Genomic DNA, 20,710 nt, shown 5'->3' on the forward strand with positions numbered 1-20,710 from the left:
TAATTAGTTTATTTAATAAATTTCCATTTCTATTGCATTAATGATTTAATCATGTATTTGACGTTGGTTTTATGTTTAAATCATGATTTTTGACTTATTTTAGATTCATGAGTTTATGTTTTCAATATTGAATGATATTGCCATAGCGTGTAACGAATCGCACACTGAAGATTCGACATTTGTCATGCCATAGTAGTTGTGGACTTAGAGCATGTATTATATGAGTTTCCAAATTTGGTTGTGTGTGGTAGATAGTTGATTATCTTGTATATACATGCTGATATATACGTTGTTACACAACTTGTTGATTTTGGAAACTTGGGGATGTCGTTGTTTGACTACGGCTAAGACATGGTTCTAGTACGGGGGATTGTCCTCCTACAGTCTAGTGCGCGAGGTTACCCATGGGCTAGTAACCTTAAAGTAACCATGTTGTCGGTCTGATCCGGCGTGATGTCCAAGTATCCACCTTGTTTGATTTCGTTTTTCATTTCAAGTTGATAACTAGATGAAGTTGTAACTTGTTGTTCCTTATTTGACTTCCCGTTTTAAGTTTCAAGATGTTTACTTGAGAAATCATGCTTTATGCGACATATTGGAAGTTGTAATGTTGGTTAAATTGCATCGATATTGTGATTTATATTTTGATGTTCAAATGTAGCGTAGGAATGATCCTATAGATTCATTTACAACATAGACGTTAGGTGGCATAATCTACTTTAGTTGTTTTCGTGTTTTAGATTTCAAGTTGAGGACTTTGAGAATTTATATCTTATTGCTTTGTATAACATGCTTCTATGTTGTTTAAATTGCATGAATGATGTGATTTATGTTAGAAATGATCTAAGGTAGCTTAGGATGCTCCCTGAGTCTCATCTTGACATAGACGCAGGGTGGCTTGAGCCCCTTTGACTTGTTTCTCTTTAAGGTGATAATTTTGTAAAATGTTAGGTCTATGCATGCTCATCTCCTACGAGTAGCTCTATGTTACTCACCCCAAAGTTACCGGGGATATTTTTCAGGTACGAAGACTTGGTTCGCGATTCTCATCTTTCCTTGGATGACTTGTAGCTTTTAAGTTTCCATTTCATGCAAATGTCAGCATGAAATGTCATTTTGTAGCCTTGTATATCAAAACTTGTGTCCTTGACTCCATATATGTAATGTGTACATAAGTACACTCTTTTCGATGTATTTGTCATGTATGAGTTAAGGCCATAGGCCAATGATATCTAATTTGTATTTTGTGCACTTTCACTTTCAAGGTTTATTATAGGAATAATGGAAAATGTTAAGTCTTTGCTTCACCATGTTTGCATCAGGTGTGGGAATTCCATTCTTTTTCTTTCATAGGGTCTCTATGATCATGTATGAGGTGTGGCCAAGGGCCAAACACCATTTTGTTTTAGGGTTTGCATTTTTGTTTCATTTATTGCATTTTAAGGCAATTTTATGGAAAATTGAGGTTTGAGGGGTCATATTTTGCATTGGGGGTATTTTGAAGCCATGGGCCATTAGGACGAGTCCTAAATGTCTTTTTACGTTTGCATGCATATCCACATTTCACAAAAATCTTAAGTTTCAACTTTAGAACTATTTTTGGACAATTTTATGATTTTTTATGAAAAATTCATGCATAGGAGTGTCATTTGAAGTTCCTCTTTGTTTTGATATGTTTTGGATGCTTGTATGCGACTAAGGAATATTTTGAAACTTGTTCGGATTATGTAGAAAGCATGTAAAACCTTAGAGAGGGACTGGGCACCTTTTACACCTATTGCAGCTGCTTTTTCTGCAGCTGCAGATGTGTCAGTCGTCTAATGAGAGCCTTCAGCTAGCTAACGAGATCTATCAGCCGGCTGACAAAGCCTCGAGACCAATTCCAGTGATTTTATAGCTTGGATAGGGAATTTCGGCCGGCTAATCCTTGCTGTTAACCAGATGATGATGGGGTTTTGGCCAGCTGGTACTGTTTGTCAGCCTACTGATCCTCCCTGAAGCTTGGTTTCTATTCAAATTCTTGGATAGATTTTTTAAGTCCATTCAGAAGGTCATATCTCTTTCATTTCTGTTCCAAATTAGGTCATTCTTAAGCCTAAATTTAATGTCCTAAAGTTAGCTTTCCAATGGTACCAACTACGCATTAAAACTCCAACCATAGTGAGAGTTATGACAGTTTTAGTGAGATAGGGTCATGGTATCTACTAAACGGAGGATGCCGTTTATCCTATTTTCTTATCTTTTCCGTCCGGACTCCGAATCAGGTGATTCTTGAGTCTAACTTCATTAATTTTTTGTTGTCTTTCTAATGGTATGCACGGTATCACCCATTTCTAGGTGAAATAACCATTTAAACCTTGCTTCATTTTTTGTAGGGTTTTAAAACCTTGGTTTCCTTCTTGTTTCCGTTGAGTCTCGAGACTCCTCAGGAAGCCACTTTTGTGTCTTAGGGATGATATACATCTCTAGAGGCCATGCTTCTTTTTAGCTTCCATATTTTGGATCCGTTTCGGGTCATCACAGGACATACTAGGTTTGTAAAAATCCAGGGTCGTCACATGTGTGCTCTGCAAAGAGGATGTTCACTATCTATGAAGCTCTAAATAATGAAGAACAAATCTATATGGGGAACTATTCTACTACAAAGGTTGAAGGACAAGGAAAGATCAAGCCACTAATAACCTTAGAGAAAGAGCTCAGTCTTAATAATGTGCTGCATGTACTAGACATTAAGAAGAACTTGGTCTATGGGTCATTCCTAAGCAAGAATGGGTTCAAACTGGTCTTTGTATCTGACAAGTTTGTGCTGACTAAGAATGGGGTGTATGTGGGCAAAGGGTACTGATAAGCACTAAAAAGTGTGCATTTAAACCCCCTAAACTTGAACATTCTAAGACCTTATTCTATCTTATTTTCCCGTTTTAGTCTAATTTTAGGTTATTTCCCTTTTCAGGCACTTATCCCCAAAATAAGTCAATTCAGCTGAATTAGAGCATAAAAGATACAATCTCAAGCTTAGTGAAAGAAAGAAGCAAAGTGGAAGTAAAGTGGAAGCAAAGTGGTGGAAAACAACATTCTTTAATCAATTGAACCAAGCTCCGATCGATCTCAAATTGATCATTTCAACCATGCTAAGATGCATCGAGCCTCATATCCTCATCCTTAGGAAATTTCCCTCTTCAATCGATCTAACATTACTTTGATCGATCGGATATTTTTGATCTTATCCCCACCTACCACTTTTGTCCTTTTCTAAAAATATCCCAAAAGTATCTCAGATTTGTCATTATTCCAAAAAGGTGCCACCATAGTTCAATCAATCTAACCACCCTTGTGATCGATCGACCCTCCTCAAGTGGGAGAAAAATAGAATTATAGCCAATTAAAAGGTGTTCTCATGGTGCAATCATTTGGAGGTCTTAGTGCACGAGGTCTGACCATTGGGTGTGACATTTGAGCTACCTATATAAAGATTTTGGGCCATTTATACATATATACAATCTTAGAGAGGAACCATAGAGAAGAGAGGTTGGAGAAGTCTAAAGATTAGAGAGACACACACCATTTGGGAGTTCTTCCACTTATCTAAGGTTTCCATCAAGGAAAAAAAGATCATTCCTACCATGGAGATAGCTCTTGAGGGTTGGATGACTACATCAATGAGTAGCTAAACCATTCTCTTGGGGCTAGAGATAGCCCTAAGCATGCCTCCTAGACTTTGATATTTTGTAATTTGAGGGGATTTGTGTTATAGTTCTTGTCTTGATATTTGATATATATATATATGAATCTTGTTTCAACAATGATTTGTGTAGTTTAATACTTCCAATTGATCATTTCATTCTATTCATATGTCTATGTATGCTAGAATAGATGTTCATGTGTTTATCTCTAGGTTTTGTGACATTGATGCATATCTATGTGTGTTAATGCTATGAATCTAGTGATGGTCAAGGCATAGTGCTTAAATGGAATACTCTTGTGGCTTATTTGATGGTTCATACTTATTTCTTGATGGATTGTGCCTCCTCCTTAGTTTAATTAGTTTAATTTTCATGTCCCTAGTTTAGTTGTAGTGTAGTTGTCTTAGTTTCTTAGATGGAATGACAATCCATACTTGTTTTTTGATGTTCCATGCTTATGAATGCAAGTAGTATATTTCTCTAATTTAATGATGTGCATTGATTGTAGGCTTAAAAGAAGGAATAATGGCTTAACTTAATATGATGTGCTATTCACTAGTTTGGCTAGACAATGTATACTTATTTAGTCATCCATGCTTGTTGATTCAATCATTGACACACACTAGTATTGTAACATATAATCCCCCTTATCCATTACACATTGAGTGTCTATAAAGGTGATGTTTATGGTGACCTCTAAGTCCCAAGATCCTTCTCTTATATTCTCTACATTTCATTCTACTTCAATTGCTTTACCTTGCATCCATTTAGTTGACATTGTAGTATAATTAACCAACCAAAACATCTTTGATCACTCGACCTACTAATCCAACATTAATTTCCAAACTAAATACACTCCATTTCCCTTGGGATGATCCTTACTCACCCTAGCTATATTTATAGTTAGAAGTGGTAGTGGTAATCTCTAAATTTAAACTTGGTCACACTACACTCTTTTTGCATACTTTGGTGTACCGGCACGACACACACCAAGTTTTGGCACCGTTGCCAGGGATTTGGCACCATTGTATTTTGGAAATTAATTAGGAATTAGTACTCTTTTGATCTTGTTTTTATTTTTATTTTATCTTGGTTACTTATTGTGTTTGTTCTTGATTGGCTTGATGCATTGAGCCAAGGAAGTGAGGCAAAGTAAAATTGAAAAGTAAAAGAAGCAAGCAAGCTAAGCAAAGCTAAGCAAGAGCATACAAAACTAAAATATAAAAATTGCAAAGCAAGGCAAGACAAAAATTGAAAAATAAATTGAAGTTGCTTAAGGACCTTTGTGAGCATTTCTTGAAAATCTCATAGTTTAATTGTTTCACTTCTTTGTATGCTTGAGATAGCCTTTGTTGAGGCTCATTATATTTCTTAAAGTTTTGTCTAAGCATTGGCCCATGTGGAGGCCAAAATATTTTCTTGCATTTGGATTTTTAATGTGAATGGAGCCATTGTTTGATCCAAGTTTGGGAGGGAATTTCTTCCCTTCACCTTATACCCCTCCATCATATCTTAATCCTTATGAGATTGAGTCCAATGTTCAACATGCATCATTTTATCATGGACTTGATCACTCTTTTGATCCTCCTTATGACTATTACCCTCCCCCACCATTTCATGATGAACCAACTCCACCACCTTCTAGGTACTCACCCGGAGTTGAAGATAAAGTGTTAGCTTTACTTGATGTGTATATTTCACAAACTCCACTTATTAATTCTCATTCTAAAATTTTAGCCAAGTTAGAAGCTCAAGTTGAGCAAATTGTAAGTATTCTTTCTCGTCAAGAGGAGTAGGAAGAGGCAAATGAAAAAATGGTAAGAACTTCAATTCATATAGATGAGGATGATGAGAGTGAAGAGTGAGGAGGAAGTGAGCTAATGCCTAGCACTCTATCTTGTATAGAGAAGGAAGTGGCAAGTGAGTTAGTGGCTAATCCAATAGAGTACAACATGATTAATAAGGACTTTCCTTGTTTTGATCATGATTTTATCCCTGCCATTGCTACTTTAGAGAGTGAGGAGATGTTGACCACCATAGAGGTAGGTGGGGAGGAGAAAGAACTTGTTGAAGAGGGCCTTCCTTCTATTATCTCCAAAGACCCTCTTGAGACATGCCTTTTTGAAATGTATAAAAATTGTGGTATTGACCTTAAAAGCTCCAAAAATGAAGTAAACTCTCTAATGGACTCCTTAGCTAACTTAGAAGGTGAGGAGATGGTGATTATTGAGGAAGAGAAAGGGGATGAAGAGAGTATAATTCTTATTAATCCAATTAAGTCTTTGAAAAACTTTGCCTTGCCAAGTGCAAGACCGCCCATTATTGATTTCATTTTCAAGACCATGGATGAAATGAAATAAATTGCATTTTTCATAATTTCTTTTCAAGTCATTCTTTTGGATGATGTATATATTGTTGTAAGTGAGGCATCAAATGAGAAAATGGAAAAGAGGATTAATAAGGATATTTCATATCCAGTTTTTGACTCTTTTGATTAATGAGTTGACCCAACGTCTTGCTAGAGACGTTAAACACTAATGATTCGTATGGTTTTCAACCTTATTCCTCCCTCATTTCTATTTTTAATTTCATTTATTTCGTCGTCTAGATATATTCTGGGATAATACACATTGGTTAGGGACTTTGATAGGGAATGCATGTGCTTTCATTTGTCAAATTAGGCATTTAGTGTCTATTCGATCAATCATAAAAGCAAGTTCGATCGACTGAACAATCATCCCTGTATATTCCTATCTCTCTGTCCCATCGTGTGAAAATCTCTGCATATTTCATCTCTTTGTGTATCGTGTGAACTTTCTTCCTAATCGATCTGAGTAGTCCCTGATCGATCCAATTTTCCCTTGGATAGATCTCCATTCTATACTTAGAAAAAATTTTAAAACTCTGAAAAATCATCTATATGTGTATCGTTTGAAGATCTCTACAGGTTTCCACCTATTGGATTGATCAAGTTTCGATCGATCTGTACACTTCCGTTGACTTGGACTTCTTTTTGAATTTCAAATTTCAAACTTAAAAATAAAATTAAATATATATATTTTTTCTAAAAAAAATACAAAAATATTTTTAAATTAAAAAAAAAAGAAAAAAAAAATTTTAATTTCAAAAATATTTTGTTGTTTTGTGGATTCGATCGATCTGAGTACCTTTATGATCGATCTGTGTTCGATCGATCTGATCACCCGTTTGATCGATTTGATATGTCGAGAGCCATTTTTAAAATATGACAAGGGTCACTTGGATCGATTTTCACATCGATCCAAGACCCTTCCTCTCTCCCAGCGCATCTCCGACATCTTCCCTACTTCCGGCGACACTCCGGCGACCTCCCAAAGCTTCAAAACTCCATCCCCACTCTCGATCTTTTCTCTCTCTCTCACATTCATCTCCACTTCTCTCCTCTCGCTTTGGTAAGTTTTTGGGTTTTCTCTTTTCATTTTCAAGTTGATCCATATGTTTTCGATGTTGCCATGCTTCAATTTAAAGCTTCTATATTTGATTTGTTGCCATTTTTGAAGTTTTCGAGCATGTCTATATATGTATATATATATGAATATAATTTTCATTTCCGAATTTAAATCCAAGGGTCACGTGCCAATTTAAGTGACCATGAAGTGACCATTGGATTGCCCCCGTGTTGTCCACGTCACAGGTCCATGACTGTTCATATTTTTTTCCACATGTTTGATCGATCACACTAGTACCCTAATCGATCAGAGTACGATCGATCCCAATCATGTCATGATCGATCCAACTTGGATCGATCCCATTTTTTTCATGATCGATCGAATAGTATTACTTTGAATATAGAGCTCATGTACTCTCTTTTGTGTTCTATGCTATCTTATTTATGCCCAATGCTTGTGTTTTTCACGTTGGTTGCATTATGCTTTTGTCATATCTAGCATGTTTCACTTCATTGAACTATTCACTGTCTATACTTGGCTGCATTATCACTTGTATAGATTCATGTATTTTATTCAGAGTTGTCTATCTTAACTTGACAAACATGTTTATATCTGTGTGTTTCATTTCTATATCCTATTACTAACTACAATTGCAAGTGTTTTTTTTTTTTTTTTTTTTTTTTTTTTTTTTTTTTTTTTGCAGACTATGCCTTGGGTCAAGACCACTGCCCATAGGACATATAACCGCAGGGTCCGGCAGCAAGTAGAGAAGGCTGCGGAGCCTGAGGAGCCAGTTCCCATTCAGTCCGAACACTCCTCCTCTTCTACATCTGCTTCTTCTTCTTCTTCATTAGCTCAGGAAGCCGAGCACACACTACCCCCATCACCTATTCCACCACCGGCACAGCCCGGCATGGTCGGCGACAGAGTAGACCCCAAATATTCGTGCCTTTCAGTGGTGCATGAGTCAATTTTTGATAATACTTTCTTCTCCCGGTCAATTCTGACCAAGGAGGCCTATGATGAAATCTACCAGCGCAATATCTCTCTTATCTTAGTCCCGATGACCAATCCGATTTACCCGCGGCTTGTTCGGTTGTTCTACCAGAACCTCCAGCCGGCCCCTAGTAACCTGGCAGAGTTGTAGACCATTATTAATGGCCATCTCATCCGCATCACTGTTAAGACTTTAGCCACCTCCTCCCAGTACCCATATGTCTACCCTCCAGGCATTGAGTATCCTATTCTTCAGAGGCCATCCGATGCAAACATGACCATAGCTCTGAATGGCCCTGCTAGTACCGGCGAGACATTTACCACCAGGACTCACTTGCCCGACAGCCTATGGTTCTTTGATTTGATTTTATACCGAAATGTATTTATGGCGGGGCACAAGATTCAGAAGCGGTCAGATTTTCTTGCAGCCTTATATGCCTTCTACACAGGCCACTGGTTCTCTGTCCCATCACTCTATTGGAGTGTTATGATGAAGCTCTACATAGACTACATCAGCAAGAGCAAGCCCAGGCGGGCCAAGTTCCTCCCCTTTGCGTATTTGATTACTCATATTCTCCGGGACCAGCACTATCATTTCCACCTGGAGGAGCATCCTGAGACAAGGGCTTGCCACTATGGCAAGAAGGACTGGAATAAGAGCTACAATGCTCTTATTAGAAGTCTAGAGGACGAGGTAGCTGAGGAGGCAGCCGAGGAGGCAGTAGCAGCAACAGCAGTAGCAAATGATCCAGCAGACCCACCGGCGGCTGCGGGTGCATATACGGAGATTGATTTGAAGCATGTGTCTCTAGAGAAGTCACCACATCACTATCCAATTGGGTCACCATTTTATTCCCAGGAGCAAACTAGGCCGATCATCAGTTCTCTGATCCTGCCATTCCTAACGGTCTAACTCAGACACCCAGCTTTGGGGAGCGTATCCAGATATTAAAGGATGCGGTCGTCTCACTCCGAGCAGATGTGGCCTCTCTCAGCACAGATGTGACTACTTTCTGCGCTGATGTACTGACTGCGCTGCAGGGCATTTCCAGAGATATCCAGGGTTCGCGCCCCACTAGACCAACCTCTTCTGCCTGATCTCTCTCTCTCTCTCTCTTTCTCATTATTATATATCTATGATATTTAACTGATACCTTTGATACTGATACTATATTTTTGTAGCCAATCTGTTAGCCCAGTTACTGTGATGTACTCTATATTGTTTTTATTTTATTTCTATGCATGATATTTTTGGATGTCATATTATTATATTGATATATCTATTTGTGATTGACTCTATTATCAGGTGCATCCCAATGACTTCAGTGAGAGAGTGCTGCTCAAATTTTTCGGGACCACCCTTATTCCTCTCTCTCTCTCATTATTTCATTTATCATCCTACTTGCACTAGCATGTCCACTGTGCACCATTATTATCCCATTTGTTATCTGATGAGGTTTTACCCTAGTGCCATCTTTTCAGGATCACAGTCAATCCCAAGTTTGGGGGATTATGCCACCTACTTTAGATACTTGTGTTCCGGTCATTCTTTGCCATAGCTGCACTGTTATACTCTTTCCTTTTTCTGTTGTTCTCTTTGCACATTGAGGACACTGTGCCATTTAAGTTTGGGGGTAATGTGTGTTGTGTGTTCTTTGCATGCATTCAATTCAAAATTTTGAGCATGACTTGTGTATTTGAGGAATTTTCTATAATTAGTCCATGACTAGCTATGATTTGGATCTTCTAAGAACTATATTACTTAAAATTTAAAAATTGCTTGACTTGAGAGTCCAATACTCCTTGTATGCTTTATAGATGCCATTTAGGACTAAATTTTTCGAAAGATTGATATCATGCTTGCACTTGTGGTCCACATCATCTTGATTTTGTGATTATTTTGAGATTCACTCTAGTATCTACACTTGCACACGCGCACACTAGCATTCATTTATGGGGTACATGCTTTGTTGATTATTGATTTAGTTATATCCTAATTGAGATAGTAGTGCTTTGAAAGTTTTCATTCTTGATAAAGGTAGATAATAAACCCTTTTCATTGAGTAGCCGGGATTCTAGCCTCATCAATCACTAAATTTCTCACGCCGAAAGGTGGAGGCCCAAACTCTTGGTTAAAAAAATAAAAATAATAAAAATAAAAAATGTTGTTACAAAAGCAAATAAAAAGTGAGGACTTCTCCCAAAAGGTGAGAAGTGAAAAATGATTAGAAGGAGGTTGCTTTGATTTGAGCTTGTAAATCCTTAGGGGTGTTTAAACACGTAATGCCCTAAAGCCATCCGGTTTGGGAGTCATTGATCTAACGTTCGACCTCATGGATTGCTAGAAATCTTAATAGACCAACACATTGCACTATGCTTCCATCTTTGATCCATAGGGATAGAAAAAAAGAATCGAGTGAAAAGAATAAGTGCACCTAGATCAATAAAACTTTAATAAAAGGTCCACTCTTTGTCTTGATGATCGGTACTAGATTTGTGTGCTAGTTTGAGGGTAAGGATGTGATCATTTCTTTAGTTGGCTTAGATAGCAACATATTTGATGTCGGTTCACTTAAAAAGGTACTAGAGTTGTTTCGATTTGCATGATCATTTTCTTGATATGTGGAGGACCATACTTGCTTGCATGTTATTGAGATTTTGGAAGATTGCTTAGAAATGGTTGAAAAATTGCATACATGAGATAGTTTTCTCCCAATGTTTATTTAGAATATTGGTGCCTCTTTTGTGAGAATGAGCTAATGGGTATCATTTCTGGAAACCCTCACGAGACTTCACTTATCCACTAGAGGTAACCTAGGGGTTTAAAACGCTTGTTGCATATGCTAAATGCAATCGTGTTCCTTACGAAAGTGACGTTATCCATTTATTGCGTTCTAGTTCATAGTTGTATAGTTTTTTATTTCATTTCTTTACTTCTTAGTTCATTGCTAGGGACTAGCAATATTTAAGTTTTGGGATGTGATAAGCACTGAAAAGTACGCAGTTAAACCCCTTAAGCTTGAACGTTCTAGGACCTTATTCTATCTAATTTTTTCGTTTTAGTCTAATTTCATGTTATTTCCCCTTTCAGACACTTATCCCCAAAATAAGTCAATTCAGCTGAATTAGAGCATAAAAGATACAATCTCAAGCTTAGTGGAAGAAAGAAGCAAAGTGGTGGAAAACAGCATTCTTCGATCGATCGAACTAAGCTTCGATCAATCTCACAGTGATCGTTCCAACCATGAAAAAATGGATCGAGCCTCTTGTCCTTATCCTCAGGAAATTTCCCTCTTCGATCGATCCAACATTACTTCGATCGATCGAACATTTTTTATCTTATCCCCACCTACCACTTTTGTCTTTTTCCCAAAATATCCTGAAAATATCTCGGATTTGTCATTATTCCAAAAAGGTGCCGCCATAGTTTGATCGATCTGACCACCCTTGTGATTGATCGAGCCTCCTCAAGTGCGAGAAAAACAGAGTTCCAGCCAATTAAAAAGTGTGCTCGTGGTGCAATCATTTGGAGGTCCTAGTGCACCAGGTCTAACCATTGGGTGTGACATTTGAGCACCTATATAAGGATTTTTTACTATTTATACATATATACAATCTTAGAGAGGAACCAAAGAGAAGAGAGGTTAGAGGAGTCTAGAGATTAGAGAGACACACACCATTTGGGAGTTCTTCCACTCATCTAGGGTTTCCATCAAGGAGAAGAAGATCATTCCTACCATGGAGATAGCCCTTGACGGTTAGATGACTACATCAATGAGTGGCTAAACCATTCTCTTGGGGCTAGAGATAGCCCAAAGCATGCCTCTTAGACTTTGATGCTTTGTAATTTGAGGGGATTTGTGTTGTAGTTATTGTCTTGACATTTAATATATATATATATATGAATCTTGTTTCAACAATGATTTGTGTAGTTTAATACTTCCAATTGATCATTTCATTCTATTCATATGTGTATGTATACTAGAATAGATGTTCATGTGTTTATCTCTAGGTTTTGTGACATTGATGTATGTCTATGTGTGTTGATGGTATGAATCTAGCGATGGTCAAGGCATGGTGCTTAAATGGAATACTCTTGTGGTTTGTTTGATGGTTCATACTTATTTCTTGATGTGTTGTGCCTCCTCCTTAGTTTAATTAGTTTAATTTTCATGTCCCTAACTTAGTTGTAGTATAGTTGTCTTACTTTCTTAGATGGGAGGACAATCCATGCTTATTGTTTGATGTTCCATGCTTATGAATGCAAGTAGTATATTTCTCTAATTTGATGATGTGCATTGATTTTGGACTTAAAGGAAGGAATAATGGCTTAACTTGATATGTTGTACAATTCACTAATTTGGCTAAACAATGTATACTTATTTAGTCATCCATGCTTGTTGATTCAATCATTGACATACACTAGTATAGCAACATATAATCCCCCTTATCCATTACACATTGAGTGTCTAGGAAGGTGATGTTTAGTGGTGACTTCTAAATCCTAAGATCCTTCTCTTATATTTTCTACATTTCATTATACTTCAATTACTTTACCTTGCATCCATTTAGTTGGCATTGTAGTATAATTAACCAACCAAAACATCTTTGATCACTCGACCTACTAATCCAACATTGATTTCTAAGCTAAATACACTTCATTTCCCTTGGGACGATCCTTACTCACCCTAGCTATATTTATAGTTAGAAGTGGTAGTGGCAATCTCTAAATTTAAACTGGGCCACACTATACTCTTTTTGCATACTTTGGTGCATCGGTACGACACACACCAGGTATTTAAGTAATGGACTTTTCAAGTTCAATGTAATGACTGTTGTACCCAAAGTTATTAATAATAATAAAGCTAATGCTTCTTCTACTTATATGATTAAGTCATCTAATGTGTGGTATTATAGGTTAGGACATGTTAATTATGATACGATTCGTAGATTAATTAATATAGATCTATACCTAAATTTAGTATTGATTTAAATAAAAAATGTCAAACATGTGTAGAAGCAAAACTGACTAGAACCTCATTTCACTCTATAGAGCGAAGTACTGAGCCTCTAACATTAATTCACAGTGATATCTATGACTTTAAATCTGTGCCAACCAGAGGTGGGAAAAAGTATTTCATTATTTTTATTTATGATTGCACAAGATACTATTATGTATATTTGCTAAAAGAACAAAGATGAAGCCTTAAAAATGTTTAAACATTACAAGAATGAGGTTGAGAATCAACTTGGCAATAAGATAAAGGTGTTTAGAAGAGATAGAGGTGGTGAATACGAAGCACCATTCGCTAACATTTGTTTAGAACATGGTATTATTCACCAAACTACCGCTCCTTATTCACCTCAACAGAACGGTGTTGTTAAACGCAAAAACCGTACCTTAAAAGAAATGATGAATGCTATGTTGATAAGTTCTAGTTTAACCCATAATTTCTGGGGGGAAACTTTACTTTCTATTAATTATGTTCTCAACAAAATGCCTCAAAAGAAAACAAATGTGACATCTTATGAATTATGGAAAAGTCAAAAACCTTCCTATAAATTCTTAAAAGTGTGGGGGTGTTTAGCTAAGGTTGCGGTTCCTACTCCTAAGAAAGTTAAGAGAGGACCAAAAATATTTGATGGTATTTTCATAGGCTATACATAGAATAGTAGTGCATATCGTTTTCTTGTGCATAAATCAGACATTCATTCATGTCAATACAATTATTGAGTCAAGGGCTGCTTGTTTCTTTGTGGATATATTTCCTTGTAAAAATCCTCTTTAAAGAAATCATGATATTGCTAATAGGAATATACAAGAGAATATAGGCCAAGAGTTTATAAATGATGAAAATAAGGAAGAACCTAGACATAGTAAAAGAGTTAGAATTAAGTCATTTAGTCTTGATTTTCTAACAAATATATTGGAGAATGAACCACAACGTTATAAGGAAGCTGTGTCTTCTCCTAAAACTCCTTTATGGAAAGAAGCCATAAATAGTAAAATTGAATCCATCATGCAAAATCATACTTGGGAGCTGGTGGATCTTCCTCCTGGTACTAAGCCTTTAGGGTATAAGTGAATTTTCAAGAGGAAGATGAAGCCTGATGGTTCAATTGATAAATATAAAGCCAGGTTTGTTACTAAGGGATACAGGCAAAAAAAAGGCTTGGGTTATTTTGATACATATTCACCAGTCACAAGAATAACTTCCATTAGATTGTTACTTGCTATTACTGGCCGGTGTTTGCCGCACCACCGTCAAGCATCAGAGAGTGTGTGGATTTTAAGGCGAGGGCCAAGAGTTTTACATTTATAGAAGCCACTACTACCTTTTACTATAAATATAGCTAGGGTGAGTAGGGATCGTCCCAAGGGATTGTGAGGATTGAACAATGTCGTGGAATCGCTATTAGGGCTAGTAGGTCGAGTGATCAAACAATTGGTTGGTTGGTTGATTAGAGAGCAACTAAATTAAACTAAGTGATAACAAAATAATGCAATTAAGAATAAGTAAGAGAGAGAGATCTTGGGGTTTAGAGATCACCACCAAGCAATGCATTTCTATACCGTTGATAAGTGACTAATGAGGGCAAATGGTGTGTTGCAATATTGGTGTGTGTGTGTGTGTGTGTGTGTGTGTGTGTGTGTGTGTTTGGTTGATTCAACAAGCAAGGATGACTAGTTAAGCATGTATTGTCTAAACATCATGTGAAAGGCACAATATATCTAAGCAATGAAGCATATATTGTCTAAACAACATGTGAAAGGCACAATAGATCAAAACAAGTCATTAATCCTTTCATTAAGCTCTCAATCCAAATACAACACAAGGTTAGAGACATATGCTACTTGCATTCAAAAGCTTGAATCATCAAACAACAAGCATAGATGGTCCTCCCATTTTACACTACACTACAACTACACTACATCTACACTACTAGCATGAAAATAAACTAGGGGAGAGGAACAATCCATCAAGGAATAAGTATGAACCATCAAGAGAATCACAAAAGCATTCTTTTAAGCACTATATCTTGACAATCTCCAAATCTATAGCATCAATACAAATAGACATGCATCAATAACACAAAATCTAGAGACAAACATATGAACATCTATTCTAGCACACATAGACATATGGATAGAATGAAATGATCAATTGGAAGCATTAAACCACATAAATCATTGAATAAACAAGATTTATATATATCAAAGTGTCAAAACATTAATTACAACACTAATCCCTTAATAATACACAAGATTAAGATATAAAAAGTATGTTTGGGGCTAACTCTAGCCCCAAGAGGATGTCTAGCCACTCATGGTGATGTTGCTCCAACCCTCAAGGGCTAACTCCATGGTTGAAATCTACTCCTTGTTGATAAAGAACCTCCAATGGTGTCTCTAGCCTCTTCCTCTATATTTCCTCTCCAATAGATGATATGAAAATGATATTGGCTCTCTCTTGTAAAAAGCAATCCTTATCCTTATATAGGTATGTCAAAAGACACCCAAAATGAGCTGGGGTCGTGCACACAATATTCCCTAATGATTATATAAAGGACAACTTTCAATGAGATGGAAATTTAACTTTTTCGCACTGGAGGAAGTTCGATCGATCGAACCTTGGACTTGGATCGATCGAACTGGTGAGATCCATCGAGCTTAGGCTGGATCAATCCAACTGGTTGAGCTTTTTGGGAAAAGACAAATCTGAGATATTTTGGGAGATATTTTTGAGAAAAGGACAAAAGTGGTTAGTGGGTTGTACAGCTGTGGATAGGATCAATCATTTGAATAAGGACAAAAGTGCTCGATCGATCGAAGGGTGGTGTTGGATCGATCAAACTTTTGGACTTTATGCTTTTGGACCAAGGCTTGGATCTATCTTGAAGTGTTGAGATCGATCATTGTTCAATCGATCGAACCTTGAACTTAGATCGATCGAACTTTGCTGCTTCCCACCTTTGGCTTCATTTGCTTCCTTCTTTCTCCACTTTGCTCCTTTATTTGTTTAATCCCAGAGTTACTCCCTTTTTGCTTTTATTTGGCTGAGTTAGCTTATTTTCGGGATAAGTGCCTGAAAATGGAAATAATACGAAATCAATCTAAAATGGTAAAGTAAGATAGATAAAGGTACTAGAATGCCTAAGTTTAAGGGGTTTAAATACGCACTTTTCAGCGCTCATCACACCCCCAAACTTAAATATTGCTAGTCCCTAGCAATGAACTAGAAAGTAAAGGAATGAAATGAACAACTATACAAGTATAAACTAGAAAGCAATAAATGATAAGCCCACTTTCGTAGGGAACACGATTGCACTTAGCATATGCAACAAGCCTTTTAAACCCCTAGGTTACCCCTAGTGGACGAGTGAAGTCTCGTGAGGGTTTCCAAAAATGGTACCCACAAACATTAAGCTCATTCTTTTAAAAGAGGCACCAATATTGCAAACAGGCATTAGGAGAAAACTACCTCAAGTATGTAATTTTTCAAACATTTCTGAGCAATCTCCCAAAATTTCAACATCAAGCCAGCAAAAATGGTCCTCCACACATCAAGAAATTGATCATGCAAATCAAAACAACTCTAGAATCCTTTTGAGTGGATCGGCATCAAATGTGTTGCGATCTTAGCTAACTAAAGAATTAATCACATCCTTACCCTCAAACTAACACACAAATCTAGTACCGATCATCAAGACAAAAAGTGAACCTTTTATTAAAGCTTTATTGTTCTAGGTGTGATTATTCTTTTCACTCATATATATATATATATATATATATATATATATATATATATATATATATTATAGGATCAAAGATGGAAGCATGGTGCAATGTGTTGATCTATTAAGCTTTCTAACGATTCATGAGGTCGAGCGTTAGGTCAATGACTCCCAAACCAGACGGCTTTAGGGTATTAGGCGTTCAAACACCCCTACAGACTTACAAGCTCAAATCAACTAGGCTACAAATCAAGACAACAACCATCTAATCATTTCTCACTTCTCACCTTTTGGGAGAAGTCCTCACTTTTTATTGTTTTTGCAACTTCTTTTTTTTTTTTTTTAAGCAAGTTCAATTATTAACCTAGAGTTTGGGCCCTCCACCTTTCAGCGCGAGAAGTTCAGTGCTTGATGAGGCTAGAATCCTGGCTACTTAGTGAAAAGGTGTTGTTATCCACCTTTATCAAGAATAAAAGTTTTCAATGCACTACTAGCTCAATTGGGATATAACCAATTCAATAATCAATAAAGCATGTACCCCATAAATGAATGCTAGTGTATGCCTGTGCTAGTGTAGAATCCTAGAATGAATCTCAAAACAATCACAAAATCAAGATGATGTAGACCACAAGTGCAAGCAAGATATCAATCTTTCGAAAAATTTACTCCTAAATGGCATCCATAAGGCATACAAGGAGTATTGGACTCTCAAGTCAAGAAATTTTTAGATTCTAAGCAATATAGTCCTTAAAAGATTAAAATCATAGCTAGATATGGACCAATCATAAAACTATCCCTCAAATACACAAGTCATGCTCAAAATTATTTTGAAATTTAAAACTAACACTGTAAAGCACCATTCCCCCCAGACTTAAATGGCACAATGTCCTCAATGTGTAAAGAGAACAAGGGAAAGACTATACCAGTGCAACTAAGGCATAAAATGATCGGGACTGAAGTATCCGAAGTGGGTGGCATCCCAAACTTGGGATGAACTGTGGTCCTGAAAATTGGCACTTAGATAAACTCATCAGATAACAAAATGGGATAATAGTGCACAGTGGATATGCAAGTGTAAATGGGATAAACAAATAAATAGATGAGAGAGGTATAAGGGTGGTCCTAAAAATTGGGTAGCACTCTCTCACTGAAGTCACTGTGATGCACCTGATGGAGTCAAACATACAGATATGAGAATATAATCATATGACATCCATAGCAAAAACAGATATATAAAATAGATAAAGTAGAGGTACAACAAAGATATCAAAGCCGACAGACCGGCTATAAAAATAATAGTACTGTACAGTGAAAAAAATAAAGTATCAATAGGAGAGAGGGATCATGAGATACAAGGAACTGGGAACCCATAAAGATGAGGTAAGATGGGCAGGTCGGGCTCCGCGGATATCTCTGGACAGATCTCGGAACATGGTCGCGACATCTGTGCGGAAGGCAGCAAAATCAGCTCTGTGGGTTATGAGATCAGCTCGGATGGCAACAATAGCATCCTCAAGAGTCTGCAGGCGTACTCCAAAGCCAGGGGTTAGATCTGGAGCCTCAGGCATAGATGAATTAGAAGAAAGCTCCTGAGTCTGCTCCTGATCATGAATGGGCGACCCAGCTAGAGAGTACTACTCTATATCATCTGCAGGGCGCTCTAAGTCAATATCTATATGATCTGCAGCTGGATGGACTGGTGCGTCGTCCACTGCGGGATCTGCTACTGCTGCCTCTGTTGCTGCCTGTGCCTCCTCCTCCTCTAACTCTGCTGCAGCCACTACTGTGTGGTCCTGTAGGCGAGTAATGATAGATCGGTAGCTCTTGTCCCAGTCCTTTTTCAGGAAGTGACATAAACCTCTCTCGGGGTGCTCCTGAAGGTGAATGGGGTAGCGCTAATCGATTAAAATCTGGGTGATGAGGTGGCTGAAAGGAAGAGACTTAGCCCGTCCGGGCGTCTCCTTGCTGATGTACTTGTTATATAGCTTCCTCATCACGCTCTAGATGAGCGCGGGAATAGATACCCAGTGGCCAGTGTAGAAGGCGTAAAGGGCTGTCAAATAGTCTCCCCTCCTCTGAATCTTGTGCCCTGCCATATAAATGTTTCGGAAGAGCACGGAATCAGTGAACCATAGGTCGTCTGGAAGGAATGTTCGGGTGGCGAAGGTCTAGCCACCGGCATGGTGACCTGTAAGAAAAACTGCCATGTCGGCATAAGAAGGCCTATATGGCCTCGGATATGTCTCCTGAAGCTCTGGAGGACATCTGTGTGGACAGCGGCAAGAGTAGGTTAGTGAGTCCACAGTGATCATAATCTGATGGCCATCTATAGAAGTGACCAGCTCTACTATGGTACGCGGGGATGGTCGAAGGTTCTGGTAGAACAACCGTACCAGCCACGGGTAGACTGGCTCTGTGACTGGGGCAAGAATAGCTACAAGGCCCCTCTGAATAATATCATGGTAAGCTGATTGGGTCAACACTGATCTGGAGAAAAAGGCTGTGTCGAACACTGACTCATGGTCAACCGCCATATGCGCATATCTAGGCATGAGCCTATCACGCTCCTAAGCTGGCTGAGCTGGCTGGCGTGGTGGAGATGGTACGGGTGAATGCTCAGCTCCAGCATGCGGTGGAGATGGTGATAGAGTAAATGCAGGATAAGCCTGAGAAGGAGATGGAATATGATCATCCTCAGCCTCATGAGCAGGTGACTAAGGTGGAGTCGACTGTACTGGCTCCTCCTGTGCATGATCATGGCCGTGAGAAGGACCAGCACCGGCATCAAAAGTGTGCCTGCCCCGGCGGTGATAGTGACCGCGGGCTATAGTCTTGCACTTACTCATGGCCTGAAAAATAATTTAAAAACTTGTAAAGGAAGTCAGTACCAGAATAAAGAATTAAAAGCACAAAATAGAAACATGTATGTCAAATAAGATAGACAAATCATATAGATGACATGAATCTATGCAAGTGATAGGATATAAAGCATGTTAAACAATGTAGGTATGAAATGCATCCAATGTGGAATATCACAAGCATTGGGCATATATGAGATAGCATGAACATAAGGTATGATGAATGAAGTGTGTGTGTGAGATCTGTGAAGTTCGATCGATCATAAAAAGAAGTGAGATCGATCAAAAAAGTTGGATCGATCGAAAATAAGTGAGATCGATCTGACAACTTCGATTGATCTGAGATATGAGTTTGATCGATCTCTCAAGATCGAATTAAGATACAAGTTCGATCGATCGAACTATGCGACGATGAAAACTCAAAGGTCATAGATCTGTGACTTTGGAAGCACGGGGCCTACACGAACGTGTTCGTGGGCCCATCAATACAACAAATCAATCAATCCTAGCCACTGTTCAAAGCCTATACTCCCAAATCGAATCAAATCATCAAAAATATATACACATACATACACATATATATACATATATAGACACAAATGCGTCAAACTTCAACAATGGAGGATTTTGTCATGTATATAGCATGTATTCAACATATAAAGCATGTATGCACAAGATTGAAGCTTAAATCATGAAGGACATTCTCGGATCTTTCCTCAAACGATGAGAGAAGTGGAGATGTGGAAGAGTGAAGATGAATCCGAGAAGGGAGAAAGAGATTGATGCTTAGATACTCACCGGAAAGTTCACCAGAGGTGGGAGAGGTGATGGCACAATGGTGACGGAAAAGGGGGTTAAGGTTTGCAGAGAGGGTGAGATCGATCTAAGAGATCGATCTAGAAAACCCTCGATTCTATTTTTAAAAACTTTTTCAATAGAGTTCGATCGACTGAACTTCAATTGAGATCGATCGAACTTTGATGAACTCTCCTCAAAAATTTATTTATTT

Source organism: Cornus florida, unplaced genomic scaffold, assembly GCF_030987335.1.
Source record: "Cornus florida cultivar Cherokee Brave unplaced genomic scaffold, ASM3098733v1 CherokeeBrave_3.0.0_Hap2_Chr10, whole genome shotgun sequence".
In the NCBI taxonomy this organism is placed as follows: domain Eukaryota; kingdom Viridiplantae; phylum Streptophyta; class Magnoliopsida; order Cornales; family Cornaceae; genus Cornus; species Cornus florida.